The following is a 15,869-nucleotide window of genomic DNA, read 5'->3' on the forward strand; positions in this document are numbered from 1 at the left end:
ACAATCCAGGGGCAATTGTTGTAATTCACTCTAATGCCCGTAGTGAACGTGCCAAGGATGTCATTTAAACTAATCCGTCACGATTTAACGAGAACAAGAGGAAATCCTAATTTTTGAAGTCAATGCCCCACATGCGTGTATAGGTGCTACGTGAGATGGACTAGTGGGCTATTGATCTAGTCATGCTCAATTTGTCTCACTGTCTTGAAACAGAAGCTGGATCTCGTTTTAGTATGCAGGATTGCAGGACATAGATTTGTCAGGAAAAAAAAAATATATACAATCATTCTTAACTTTTTTCCATCTAATTTCTTTGTCTCTTCCAGACCTCCAAGGCAATGGCCTCGCAGAATACAGCAAAGACGGAGTGAAAGACTTTTCGCAACTTCTGACCGATCCTCTGAACAATCAACTCCTGGTTGGTGCAAGGTGAGAAAGAAAAAAAAAATATGAATTTAATATTCCTCTGTTGTTTGTTGTGTGATTGCATAGAACCGCACACAAATCAGCAAATTATGATTTTGGTGGTGTGTTGTTTTTTTTGTGTGTGTGTGTGTATGTGGATCATGTAGTCAACGACCAAACGTCCAGGATGTTATACTGTCTTTACGATGTCTGGAAGCGAGCCTTGCTTTCGCTTGCAAAACGTCATGGGATGTCTCAAATGAAAATGGTCCTCAAGTAGCATAAAATGTCAATTCATACATCACAGCATTCCATTCATGCTGAATTTTTTGAAGGTGACCTGAAAAAAATCTTACCCAATCAAGAAGATGCTATGAAAGTGCATTCTAGATACACAGAAAAAGTTTGATTCAGTTGGAATCCAAGCTTGAAACTCTCTGAGCTTTTTTCGATACTCCGTGTCATCATCAGCCTAATTGGATATAAATTAATTGGGAATGGGACTATGAAGAAGGCTTCTACCATTCATGCACAGCGAGCACTGAAGAAATTGTCAGGATAACATAATTCTAAGCGGTTGTCAGAGTTGTATTCATGTCCCCCACCACCACCCAAGCTCCCTGTTGTATGTGAAGAGTTATAAATGTCGCTAAAGTGAAACACATCTCTTTACATATTCTTGCAAAGCATGCTCATAATGTTGCTGTGATGTACTTAGGATTGGAAGATCAACATAATCCTTCACAGGAATGTAGGAATACTTTAATATCTACATCAGAAGACAGTGAAACTGTAGGATATCTTGTACATCCAAACCCTTAGGGACACAATAAGCTAAATTGATGGTCATCTGATAATAGCCGGATATCTCCTACCCTAACCAATCTTGTTTCCTTTTCTTTTCTTTCATTTTTTCTGACTGTCAATGTATCATCAAGGATGAGTGGTGATTAAGAATAAGAACATCTTGGAGGGCACTAAAAGTCTTCCTTTGCTTTCACACAATCAATAAGAGTTATAGAGATTTGGGGGTACTCTCATTTTATGGCCCCTCCTTTGTCCATACCATACCCTTCATCTGTGGTCCATGCATCCGTTATTAAAGGCTGTTTCCTTGTTCGTTTGTGTTTTGGTAACATATATCCGTGCTTCGTCCCAATTTTGTGTCCCCCTTTCGGTCAGCGGCTCATCTCGTTTTGAGGGCATTCACTCGTGGCATCATTTCAAAAGATGAGATCCCCCCCCCATTTTTTTTTTGTTTGCTCCTCCAGGGCTATGATGTCAGGATGATAGTGGTGTATTCCCTTTGGGAAATAAGTCACTGTCTCATCTTTCATTCAACTTTGTGCCCAGGATTCATGATATAAACGGGGAGGGAGGGTGGGGAAGGGATAAAGAAGGGCAAAAGAAGAGGAGAATATTGCTCATGATATATATAGGTCCTCACAGTTTACCACACATATTGTGTTTGGGATAGACACTAGCCTCTATAGAGATTTCCTAGGGCTCTTGGCATTCCTGTACATATTTTTTTTTTTTTTTTTTGGGGGGGGGGGGGTTGGAGAATTAGGGGCTAGGACTCCTTGCTCCCGTATTTTGGCTGAGGCAAAGCGAACACAGTCCCCTGAATTTGAGAGGAATTAAACAAGGTGCACCATTCGCAAATTGGATTGCGAAACTTTCCCCCGAAGCCCACTTTGGGGATGATCAAATTTGTTTACCGTCATCTTCTCTGCATCAAATAACATTCCGTTCTGGCAGCATGTTATCAGATCGTTCGGAATTCTCTTGAGGACGAATAAACTCCCGGACGCAAAGTAAATTCATTCTCTCATTTTCTCTTCTCATTCCCCTGTATTTGTGCTCATTACATTGGAGAATCCATTCAATTTCTACTTTGTAATGTGTTGTTTTTTTTTTCTTCGCAGTAAGAAAATGACATTGTTTCATTTCCTGACTCAATTTCCACTGCTTGATACATTCATTATGTTGTCAGTCATACTTGCTTCAGGCAAGTTTTTGTGTGTGTACAGCGTATCAAACTTCTCAACAAAACAACAAATTCTGTAGAATGAATCAATTTCCATTTCAGTCAGTTCATGGTATTTTCAGTCAATTTAAATGGTGATGAGAATACTAGTTTCACGATAGCTATCTTTCTCTTTGTGAAAGTCCATGAACGGCAAGTTTTCTTTATGTGCTGTTCGCTGGAGACGGGCTGTATGTTATCTATGTGCATCGGGATTTGGAGATACAAACTAAGGTAGTCTATCAAAGAGATCTAACATGAGACATTTTGATTGACTGAATCTGGAGGGATTACTGCTGTGGAGGCAGGCAAAAAACATTGGTAAATTCGGCATGATTCAAATTTATCCGTGAAACAATTGCAATGCCAGTCAATATGTATGGAATAAACTTTTACTGAAAGAACATTTATATGTTTACCTGTACAGCCTTCATAGCCTGTTCCGTGTGTGATTCAAGTAGTATGAAATTGGTTAGGTGCAGTTCAATGACAATTTCTCATTTTACAACGACCATGGAGAGGGGACTTTCTCTTTACATTTACTTCTCACCGAATGGAACTCAAATGAATTGAAGAGGCATTGCTACTTCATGTACAAATACAGCATTATGCCACTAACTAAAATATTCATATTTACTGATCCAACTTTATGATGTACAGCATGCATCAGATATTTGTGTCAGTATAGACATTTTTTTTATTCTTTTGAAAACTAAACTGGGTGAAAGTTATTGTGCCATCATAAACACAAAGCTGGGAATATAGACTTCAGTGCAGATATACCAGCTTGTCTGACTGCATATCATCATATTCAACGCTTAAAGAAGAAAAAAATATCACTTAACTGAAGTCTTATGGGCTAAGATTGAAGAACAGTAAATTAAGGTATAAACAGCAGATGTTGAGGCAAATTGTGCTTATCTTTATCATATTTTCAAGGAAAATGTGAGATGAAATAGTTCTCCCAGGGCATGTCATTAAGATCTTTATTATTTTTTTCATGCACCATGGACAAGGTACTCTAAATTTGATCGTTTTTGTGTTTGTCATACTCTGTACAGGGATACATTACTTCGTCTGGATCTCAACACATTATCACCACTCGAGGTAAGTGATTTTTGTCATTTAGAAATACATAGACAGGTGTAAAATATTGGGGGTGTTTCATAAAGCTGCTTGTAAAGTCACGAACAACTTACAAGCGACTGGTGATCAGTTCTGATGTGCTATACTTATCAGAATTTCCATAATTCAGCACAAGAAGTGATCACCAGTCGCTCGTAAGTTGTTCATAACTTTACGAACAGCTTTATGAAACAGGGCCCAGCTGGGATGTTTAATGACTTGACAGGTATATGGATACTTTCATCGAAACATATACACATAGATGGATGGATGATTAGACATACAAGTGGTGAAACAGAGAGATTTGGGTGAAGAGGCATAGATATGTAATTTTAATGAAAGCTCAGGGTTATTAGGAAAAGCAAGAGAGAGAGAGATGGAGGGAGGGAGGGAGGTGGACAAGTAAAGAATTTAGTGATAGGTTGATACAGCTAGCAGAGAGAGAGAGAAATAGAAGATAGAGAAAAAGGAAATATTACAGATATTAATATATGTACATAATTAGAGAGAAATATATGTAAAGGGAGAGAAACATATGATTATATAGAAAGAAATATATATATATATATGTATATATATATATATATATATATATATATGAGATATATAGATATGTGTATATATATAGAGAGAGACAGAGAGAGAGACAGAGAGAGACAGAGGGAACAAGTGTGTCAAAGTAATTTCAAAGCACAAGCACACAAAAAGGGGCAAAGAGCATGGTTTGCCACTATCTCATCACCCATAATATATCCCTCTCCACATCCTTGCAAATATTTGTGTGGTTTGTTAACCTCAATTTTTTTCCGCAGTGACCTAATGCATACTCTGCCTGGAAAGAGGGGACAAAAATGTGAAGAGTGTTTTTTGACTGCCAAAATATTGATATATTGGGCAAATATTGGCTCTCATATCAAAAGCTTTGGATTGGAAAAAAACTGGGCTGTCTTTTGTAGGGCCGTCTGAGTGTAAAAAAGGGATTCGCGGGCCAAGAAAGCCCTAATTGTGTGTGTACACCAAGCAAACTTCGGGGAGCAACTTTTTTTTCCTTGGGATCGCTCTCTCGCTTTTTTGTGGATGAAATGTGTTTGCCTTGCTGTGGATATTTGTGTCGAGAAGGCAATGCAGAGGTGTTTTATTAGCATTGCAGGACAGGTATCCATGCTTGTTGAGAGATGGGGAAAGGTTAAGTGGAATGACAGTTGTCATGTATGTGGACACTTTTTTTTAAAAGAACAGTTATATTTTTGCAGGCAAGAGAGCTGGTATTCTCACTAGTTAGTATTCAGGGCATCCTTCTCAGACCAGTGTGCATTCGGTCCCAATAAGAGATAGAGATTGAGACTCATTGAACAGGTATTGACATGGAAAAGGCCACAATTGTTGGATTTTTAACAGAAAAATTGTGCAGAGCCAAGAACAAAGATGGAATTGTTTGGGAATAACGAGAAACCGGGACTTGATTGAAAAGAGAATAATGGAAAGCGTTCTAAAAGAAAAAGGAGGTATTTAGGAAACAGTCGTTATTTTGACACAGGAAATGGAGGCATGAGAAAACAATGACACAATGTGTACAGATGTACATGGTGCAGTAATTCGACACCAAGAAAGATTAATTTTGAAAGCAGGAAGTAGACCACAGAGGCCTTATTCAGAAAGAACTGTCTGATATGCATTAGTACAAAAAAAAAAAACACTTCATGATATGTTTCTATTAGGAATCTTTAATGAAGCTGTAGAATGAGATTATGATGGGGGTGGGGAGGGGAAGGGTATAAAGTGTGTACCATGTATGAGTGGTGCCCAACTCAATATACAGTATATGCAATGAAACGTAAGTCAAAATTTACACCTTAGTCCTGTTCAATGGTATTTGAACTCGTATCTTGTACTGACTTTTTCATCCAATGTGGGTTTTTTTTAACCTCTGCAGGTTACTGAATGGAAACCCAACAAATTGAACGTTGAGCTGTGTGAAAGCAAAGGAGAATCTGATGTGAGTATACCCTCTCAAATAAATACCAACCCTGTATTTTTTTTTTTTTGACAGTCTTTTGCTTAAGGCAAGTTTTTTTCTTTTTTTTATGAGATTTGCTGAAATTTCATGATTCATCTGTCCTGTTAATACTGTAGAACAATCATAGTCATTTACACTGTTCCAACAAAGCAAAGTCAGTTTTTGTTGTTATTGTTCATGAATCAGTTTCTTACTCCAAACTGGCACAGAGAATATCCCAGGATCAAGGTTGGTGTCTTGTAATCCGAGACCATGAGAAGTTCACACTTACAGTAAAAATGGTTTGTAATCACATTTCTGAAGTGCATTTTCAAAATGCACATTTAGAGATTAGGAGTGTTCAGACGCAGACTTAGTCTCCTCACCGACTGCTTTTACAGCAAGCAATATTCAATATTATAAGACTGTGTGTGTCCTAAGCTCCGTGGCCCTGATAATCAAGACGCCCAACTCTCGATTGCACATGTGTGTGCTTGCACTCTGGCAGTAGTGAATGAAGTCTTAAATCATGTAATGAAAGGTTTTCAGAAACACACTCTTTCGACAAGCGAAGTACTTGCAAGTGTGAAAGCCATCCATGATATTTGTGTGGTACAACAACGTAGTGCTTAGGCCGTCAGTGAAACTATACAGAGGATAAGTCAGAAACAACAACTGTCTGCTCATAATGAAAAATAAGTTGCCCCTGCAGCTCGCATCACCAAGCAGCAGGTGCCGCCGACTCCTTAAAGGGAAATATCTCACATGCACGGCCTGCTCCGAATGTTTTCATAAGTTGCTGCTGAGTTTCCCTGTCATGTTTTGGGTTTGTTTGTTTGGTTGGTTGGATTTTGCAACAAAAAAAATAGCTGAGAATCCATACATGCTTCACATAAAAGCAAAACACTTTGCAAATCTGCCATAGCAGCATCAAAATTAACTGTCTGCAATGATATGCATTTAATTTTATCTGAGTGTACGTGAATGTTTCAGAAAAAAAAAGGTTTAATGCTCTTTGACCTTGATTTGCAAATGTTTTGGAGATGTGGATAAAAGAAGATCATCTCCAATCAAACATTTTGGTGACTAGCACCCAACGGTTTGATGTTCTTGTAAGATTTTATCAGACACAAATTGCCCAGCGAGTCTGTGTGCTTTTAATATTAAATTTGATGAACTCTGTCATCCCCAGCAGCGGTATGTTTGCATACAATGTTGTTTGCATTTGGAAAAGACGGTGAAGAAAAAGACGGAGCTTGCAGGGGGGTTACGGTTGCTCGATCTGTTCCCCTCGAGCTACTTACCCCCCAATCCTCGTCGGTTCGTCTTCCTCCTCCTCCTCCTCCTTCTCCTCCACCACCGAGGGCCCCCATTCCGCAGACTCGTCACCGCTGCTCCTGCTGCATTTCTGTCAAACTTGTGTTAAATTTCTCAAGGTGATGCATAACTCATTCATGTCTGTCTGCATGTGTCTGCGAGCCTTCTGTCTTTTACCACCTTGCCTAAGGAGGCCCAAGATGCATATATAGAACATTTTTTCCCTCTCTTTAAAGGGGTGGCATAGCTTTGGTTGAGATGGAGGTTCAGGTTTTAACTTTTTTGAAAGATAGTTAGAAACCACTTAAATGAAAATATTGAAGAGCATACCACTCCAAGAGGAATTCAAGGTTTATTTGATGAAAATTGGGTTTGAAATGGTTGAGATATCTGAAAAAGAAGCAAAACATAGTGGTCCTGATAAAAGGTGGCTCCCATATTTTATTAGCTTCACTTTTGTTTTGGGATAGCTCGGCCATTTCAAAACTGATTTTTTTTTTAATCAAATAAACTTTGAATTCCTCTTTGAATTGTACGCTCTTTTATATTTCATGAAGTGGTTTCTAATTAGCCCACAAAAAGTTTTAAAACCTGAATTCCCATCTCAGCCAAAACTATGCCATCCCTTTAGTGCAAAATCCATAGAGTGTTTCCATTCTTTCTTTATTATTTTTTTTCTTTTATTCAAGCCTTGTGTGGTGTCTTTTGCCAGTGTTGGCTTCTTTGCAGTTTTATCATGTTTCTGCTTTCCTCCCGACACCTGTTTGGGAGAATTCCCTGCAGCGTACGCTGTGTCATGTTATGAGCATGACATATTCGACGTGAATTTTTAACATCTTTATCGCCCCAAGTATTCAGCTAAGGTCCTTCCCCTACATGTACCTCCTTTAACCCCCATCTCCTACCACTGTTCCCCCCCCCCCCCCGACAATAAACCTGCGAACAAGTGCACTAATCTAGAAGAAGCTTGTACTCATTTCTTCTTTTAAAAAAAACACACCTCGATATGATATTGTCTGTTTTCACAAATCATTCATTTGTTTAAGCCTATCCTTCTTTCCTACATTCCCTCCAGTGATCCTCTGCCAATTCAAAATCCTACATGGCGGTTGAATATGCCCCTCCCCCCCCCCCCCCAAAAAAAAAAAAAAAAAAAAAAATCAGCAGCATCATCACACACAATTCTTGGATTATTGGGAAAGATGGTTCATCTTAAAACTGTGATTCATGTTCACCAGCAGTTATTGTTAACATCTTGGAAAGCAAACAGGATATGGTGAGAGTGGGGACTGCTTGACGTGTTGGCGCGGACATCATTCAATCTTTGTTGCATCTTCGCCGTCTCTGATCTGTTGCAGTCTCGTGTCAAGCCCTTTGTGCCATTTGCGCTGATAGGTAGTAGAATAACAGGGACATTGGGAAGCTGGCTGAGGGTAAACCAACTCTGGAGTTGTCACTTCTCATCATTGCCTCACGAAAACATTTATTCTGGTCTCACCCCTTCCCCTAAGCCCCATGTCTTTTCTCCCCCTTTTCTTTTTTTTTTATAGTTTGTCTGCCCTTCCAGTCTTCTGTAATAATAAGAGCTCTCTTCCGTGGTAACCTGGGAGTCATCATCAGGGGTGTAGCAATGATTTTTCACTCCGATTTCTAGCGTTAAACCCTTGGAGTCAATACCCCTTCCTAACAGACAGATAAAAAGGGAGCACTGTCATCGAATACACTTCCATCTATACAAAATCGACACAGATGTTTTATTTTGTTTGTTTTTTTAAATCTTTGATGTACAATTTGGTGCTAGCAGCGTGGGTATGGATGGGGCAATTAAATTGGGCAGAGTGAAAAATCTCTCGGCCAGTTTCACGAGACTCTCGATGCATCGAGAGAGCGTATAGAGACCATTCTTTTGTGACTCGATATTCGACAAAAGGCGTCGGTCCTTTCCTCTCTGTGGAAATCACATACGTCTACATCGTTCCTATGGCAATTTTTTTTTTTTACTCCCCGTTCTGATTTGGCAAGATGTCTCAGTGGAGGCTCTCAAAGACCATTTTTCTGTCTCCATACCCCCTCTCTGTGTCTACTTATTCAGTTTCACTCCCCCATCTCTAGATTTGCCCCCCCCCCCCCCCATCCCCCACCTCACCTCACCTCACCTTACTTTCCTATGTCAGTCTCCCCATTTTCGTGGTGTTGAAGAAGAAGAAGAAAAAAAAGGAGAGAAAAAATGACTGAAATAGGAACCAGATGTATGTAACCTGTGCGAAGGAAATGACATTCAACACTGGCTCCTGGCTCGGCTACCTGAGAGAATTACACCTCAAGGCCCGGCTCGGGAAGTTACCGAAAGTCGCACAGGAGGCCACGGCCGAAGTGGAGACTGGAAACGAGAGGCGTGATTGCTAGTAAACACTCGCTGAAGAATGGCATATTTTGATATTAGAATGGACTATCAGTTAGATATATGGATAGATCTTATATGCGCAGATGGAAAGATTTCAGTGCTTGAAATAACTCAAAAGCTAAAACTAGTAGCAAAAATCTCCCACGTGAACACTAATTTAACCGTCGCCAGCTTTGTGTTGATGAGGTTTTGGACAGGTATGATACAGCTCATAGTCAGGTTACATTTAAGATGGGATTAACTCCGCCTGCAAAAACTTTTAGTCCACTATTTACTCCCTGCATGCTGCACATTCAATTTGTCAATAAGAATATTCCTTATGGATGCACATATGTAACTATAACTTTGTATTGATTGAGTTGAAACAGAGAAGAGACAATCACTGTGTATAGGGCTTATAGTCAGGCTACATTTGATATGGGATATTGTAGCAGTTAGTCACCATTAATGTGTAAGGGCACTTTAAACTATCTACATGATTGGATCACACACATTCTAAGGTTGAAACCGTACAATTTGATCTTGCAATTACATGCGCATCCCCCAAGGTGCTATATATAGGGATTGTGTTATCGTGAGGAGCCACTCAGAATTTCTTGTGCAAAATATCACTTGAGAGATGGAGGGATTAAAACATTTGACTGAAGGACCATAACCCCCTCCCTTTTCATAAAGTTTTGCATGAAACTCTACATATGTATATCTTTCAGGAAGTCATGACTCCCCCAAATGGTTGCCATGGAAACATTGGCAATATTTTCTGATTTCAGTGGTTTCCCCATCTAGTCAAAAAAAGAGGGAAAAAAATCCAGGGGGGATAGATTTCAAATGGGGAGTGATGCTCGCAATCAGGTAACATTCGACTACAGATACCAATCATCTCTGACATCCAGACACCGCCAATCTGAGAAACACTTCCCCCTCTCCCGTCCCCCTCCCCCCCCCCTTCTGCCAGACCTGCCATCCTCTGCCAACCTCCCTTCAATCTCCCCCCTCTTCTTTGCATCCTCCTTCACTCTCTCCTGTGAACCCATCCTTTTCCTTACCTCAAGGAGGTACATCCTCTGTGAGACGTTGGGCTGTGGCCTCAGTGTGGCATGGCTGGGTGTAGTCTGTTGCCTGGCCTACCGTTCGTCATGTTAGAGGGGGAGGGGGTTTACTTTCACACCTTATTGAATCGATCATAAATAGCAACTTCACCAAATGGACAGAATCATGACAAACATTCATTTTGCAGTGTTGGAGGAATGTATATATATGAATGAATGTTCATATTCTCATATATCTATCTTTTTATATAACATGTTTTATTCTACTTTACCATGTAGATGTTTTTTTTCTGAGTTGAACATACCCAGTAATTCCTTGTAGTTTGCTTGAGGGTCCCTCATGAAAAATAGGTAACTTGGCAACATGGAGTAGTGTCCTATATACCATATGATTCTTAATTTTTACTGTGAGATTTCAATAGATTCGATTCTGTTGCAAAAGAAGTTTGCCTTTTGTGTTTGAAGAAAAGGAAAGTAAGGAAATAGAGATAATGTGTTGATCTTTTTAGATTGTCAGTCTTGTCTCTAGTATGTATGTATTTCCATCCAAGATTCAGCATGATTGTTGCTATTAACAGGTAGAAAGAAAAGTTGGTTTCAAGAGTCAGGCCCCTGGGTTGCTAGTGATATAGGTTATGTCTTGAAAATGCATAGCATCAGCTCTATTCTCTATATAAAGGCAATATCTAAATTCAGAAGAAAAAAAAGTGTTGGAGGGGGTAAAAAAGATTGCATGTCCTCGATCCACCTGATGCGTGTGAAATACTTAAAACATTGACGTCACCATTACGTCCTTGTTCGCACTTCATCCAAGGACTTGGATCCAAAAGTCACTGTTATGTCATGTTGCGTGTTGTTATTTTTTTTCTACTGGTGTGCCATTTGTTTGACATATTTCCAGCAGGAATGCTTGCTTCAGGGCAGATGAGGGAATTATGACATGTTGTGTCATCGCACTGTTTCATTGGAAGTGTGTTGTTTCTTAAATGTTGTATGCATGGGGCCATATCCTAGGGGTTGTGCATATCAAAGTTTAGTTGTAAGGAGGGAAACTTAAGAATTTACTACATAATAATGCAAATCCTTAGGATTTTTACTTCTCTCACTCTAAAAAAAAGTTACTTTACTTAAGATTTTAGATAAGTTATCCTGTAATGTACAGCATTTTGCTCAGTAATGGAACTTTAAGAATAATGAAATTAGTTGCATCTCAAGAAACGTGTGCTCACCTAACTTTAAGAATGCTACCTAGTCAGTAGGCAGTTAATCCATTTGCACCCTAGATATTTCAATTTTGTATAGAGCTAACACATTGCACACCCACTTGCAGTTAGTAAAGGGTTAAACCTGCAATGGTGTGGGTGTGAAAGTGTCCTCAGAGATCAAAGTGTCAGATCCGTTTCAAAGACGCGATCCCCATCGCGAAGCCCCCGCGGGGGTCGAATGTCGTAATTAGATTTCACTTCTTTTAACCAGATTAAGATGGGTTCGCAACTGTGTGGCATTAAAACTGATTCATCTTTTGGGAGTTTCATCACTGGCAGAAATGTCTCTCCTGTGATCTCTCATCGTTGATGTTCAATAGAGATTTGGAAAGGCTTGGGGAGTGTGTCATCATCTTAGGCTCAAATTTTGTTGGAAATGCATCTCGGTGTATCAAGGTTATTCCAACGAGCTTGTCACATGGAATAGAGTCTTGTGGAATTCACATGTCCAGAAAAAAATGACTTTGTCGGATCAATGTAGATAAATTGAAGCAAATTTAGGTTGAAGTATTGACTCTGTAGACCCCGTAGAGCATGGCACATTAATCCTTCTCCCCCCCCCCCCCCCCCCCCCATGTTGATGATTTGGGAGAGTCTCCCGTTCCAGATAAATTTAAGTGAAAGAAATACATATCAATATTACGAGAAGAGATAATGTCTATCACACAGCTGGGTAATTGAGTTGCGGATGCCTCTGTTGCCATGATAGTCAATGCTCTCTCATATCTGCGCCTTTAATCTATCATGAACATATGTCATACCATAAAAGAAAAAAATAAGCAAAGATTGGTCAAAAGGGCCTCTGCTTCTCCAACCCAGAGAAAAAAAGAAACACCACAAGATGGTTCATGACCCCTTCTTATTGATAGGGTGCCATAATTTTTAAAGAGGATGGTGGGGGGGGGGGGGAGGGAGGTTGGGGAAGGAAACATATGACCGGGATGGACATTGTATGCAAAGACAAACTAACATACAAATACACAAAACTAATGTGAGTAATCATGGTTTCTCTGGGGACAGAACTAGTTTTGTTTTTCCCTTTTCCCAGCAGACTCCCTAAACCCCTCGCAAGAGAGGGGGAGGGGTGAACCCTTCGGAGAAAAGATGATTCAGAATTGTTTGTGTGGCGATGGTAGCTCACACAACCCTCAAAACAGGAAATCGCAAGTGTCACTTAGAGGCAGACTTTTTTCTTTTCTTTTCTTTTTTTTTTAAAGATTTGCTCCCTTATATTCAGAATAAGCATCATTCAAAATACAGTAAAAAAATTCACTCTTGAGCGTTCAAAGCTGATTATCTTCATCGTAAACCCTCTCTTCGCCAGTATGGATATATAATCAAAAACAGAAAGTTGTTTGTGGATGGCTTCAAATTCTGATGCAGATGGTTATATATTTCATCAAAAGCTCTTCCCCAAAGCTCTTGCCTCAGAATAACAAATATTTTGTTTCTTTTAATCAGTTTTAATCTTCTCATATCCATGTATCCAATTCACCTTGATATGAGGGCTTTATTATACGACACTTATTATGTATCCAAAATAATTCCGCTGTCATTTTTTCTCTCTGATTTGGTGGCAAAGTTCATTCTTTCTCCATGATATTGATATATGTAGAGTTCATCATTTCATGTCATCTGTCCATTGTTTTGTTTCCCCTTTGAGTTGTTCTCCAATTTTCAACAAATTTATAGTTTAAATTACGTAATTCATTTTTCCTTCACTCTTATACATACAGGTGTCTGACGTTTGGTATATTGATTTTTTTTTAATAAATCAAATAAAAATGAATATCCCTTTTGTGCTTCTATTCAGTTTGCAATACATAAGGTATTTAGCATTTACATCTTGGCTCATTTTTCATTATGAGAACAGTTTTTGCATAATCACCAATCAAATATTTATAAAATGGAAATTAACCTGAAAAATATATGCATGCAGTGAGTGCATGTATATACCAGTGGAACACATTACTGAAGTTATGAAGGAAAATCAGGTAGTCCTTTTGAAAGCTGTGAACTTGTAAAGCTTTAGCTTTGGTTAATAAAATCATTGTGCAGTCATGGCCAGTTTATAAGAATGTTACAACAATATTTATGATGCCACAGTAGTAGAAAGATAGAGAGAAAAATCCCTTAACCCATTGAGGACGGACTGATTTTGTTATAACACGCATTTCCCATAGACACCTGCCCGAGTGTACTCGGGACTCGTCTCCATCGGGTTAATGGTCTCTCTTCAGGATGCCTGGTCTGTTGGTTCTACCCGGCAAGACCAGATATTCTGTTAGTCTCATCAGAGGGAATAAACCTTGAGTGCTTGGATTACAATCGCAGGCTAAAAATTTATTGTTACTGATGCTGAGAGACTACATGGTATCATAATTGGCCAACTAGGGACAATTTTCTTTTATGTGTGAGTACCTTGTACGTGGCAGGTCTTTAGTTACTCCTGTACAATGGTCTGTGACTGGTAAATGTTCTTTTAGAGGTTAACAAGTACTGTGCATTGCCAAGAACATTGGATGAGAAGGTTTTGGGGGGTAGAAGTTCACTGCAAATTGGCTTCAAGTGCAGTGTTTGCATTGTTACCGGGGCAATGTTGTGACAGATTCCCTGCGGAATGTGCAATTTGCCGCTGTAATGGACGTGGAGATGCGTTTTCATAATGCTGGTTGTTGTTGGGTTTTTTTTTTTCAGCATTATGAAAATGAATCAAATATATGGCTTTTTGCTTGAGTTGCAAGAAGAGTGAAAATTGATTCTGAAACATGATCCACAAAACTTTAGCTGTTGCTGATGCCACCACATGAAAATTTCAATGTACCGTGAAAAGAACGCACCATTTTAATTTTGCGGCGCCCGAGGCAGCACGTTCGGTCTCCGGTGCTCTGGGCTTCGAGTCTCACAGTGAGACAAATTTATTTCTCTCATATTGGCGACCTCTGTAAGGAGTTTTTTTTTCCCCAGAAGGTCAGACGGTGTTAACTTTCATGATTTTATGATCAAAACGAGGTTGTTTTTGATCTTGCAAAATCAGAAATGTATTGATTTTCTTCCATTTGAAAGAAACTTTCAGAGTATTTCTGAGATATCCAAGTGGGAATGTATTACATAGCTCATACAGTTGTGAAATTATAAATCATTTTCTGTAAAAGAAGTGATTAGGTGAGTTGATGTTGTATGTTCTTTCAGTTATCACGACAGGAAAGTATCCATTTCATGAGAGAATTAAGGCCTCGTCAAACATGATTTACTCTGACTGAACAGAGTTAGTCATTGTAGTCATTGCCATATAAACATGGATGTCATTGAGAAAGTTTCATTTGGCCGGTACACACTGTCCAAACTGAGCGAAATGAAATACCTGGTGGTGAAACTACATGTAGTTTCACATAGTATAACTGTGGTTTACAGTGTTTTTATAACAATGATGAATATTTTCCCTGCCCACGAAAGTACTACTGGGTATGTCTTCGGAAGAAAAAAAAAAGAATCATGCAGACTGAGCTCAGATTTTCACTGCTTCATAGATTGCTATCAAAGGTAGATGTTGACGTAGGCTCGATCAGATGAGGCCAAATCGTAAGGAAGTATGTGGTGCTGCGGTAAGATTTGCATGATGCATTGAAATCAAGTAGTAATTTGGTCTTTATGCAAATTAATGATAACTTGACTGACAGGATCATGGAATTAAAAGGAAGAAGATGAGTTTTATGTTGAAAGAGTCTAAGGGGTAAGCAAATTTTTGTCATGTTGAGAAAATGTAGGTACATCCATGAAGGCCTAATTGTCCACGGATGTTGTAATATTCAGAAGATGATCCCCAAACAAGGAAAGCTGTACTACTTGAATTGTTTCACCCATAGCATGTCTAAATTCACCTTTCCTGCAACAAGTTTTTGTAGGTGACAAAAGGTCGTGGCGATGGAAGAATCGGCACTTGTTATGTTTTTTTTTTTTGTTATGTTTTTTTTTTTTGTTATGTTTTTTTTTTTGTACATGACCAAACGAATAGCCCCCTAGCTGAGATGATTCGAGGAGTCGGTTTGTGAAGCCAGCCATGAAGAGAGCTATATAAGGCATCATTGGTGTGTCGTAGCGGAGAATGCCACCCCTTTAATAAGCTCCATCAACCTTTTACACCTGGATGGCTGGAGGAGGGAGGCAGAAGAAAAAGTGCGGGGGGGGGGGGGGGAGGGGGAGGGGGTGGCCCCGCCGGGGATAGGTCATGAATTTTTCAGAAGACAAAATGACGGGGAACTTTTCACCCCTTCATCTC

At 39.3% G+C, this 15,869-nt stretch overlaps 1 protein-coding gene across 1 annotated transcript in view; it reads left to right on the forward strand.

Annotated features, from left to right (window-relative positions):
- Positions 1-330: 330 nt before the first annotated feature.
- The window catches only part of LOC139729259 (semaphorin-5A-like), a 144,733-nt gene continuing 129,194 nt past the window's right edge, over positions 331-15,869 (forward strand). The window contains exons 1-3 of the mRNA XM_071640190.1: positions 331-429; positions 3,496-3,541; positions 5,493-5,555. The gene's annotated coding sequence lies outside the window, so the exon portion shown is untranslated. The remainder of the gene's footprint in view (positions 430-3,495; positions 3,542-5,492; positions 5,556-15,869) is intronic.

This window comes from Diadema antillarum, unplaced genomic scaffold, assembly GCF_040938485.1.
Source record: "Diadema antillarum isolate AM-2024a unplaced genomic scaffold, OU_Dant_1.0 seq00000231_RagTag, whole genome shotgun sequence".
In the NCBI taxonomy this organism is placed as follows: Eukaryota; Metazoa; Echinodermata; class Echinoidea; order Diadematoida; family Diadematidae; genus Diadema; species Diadema antillarum.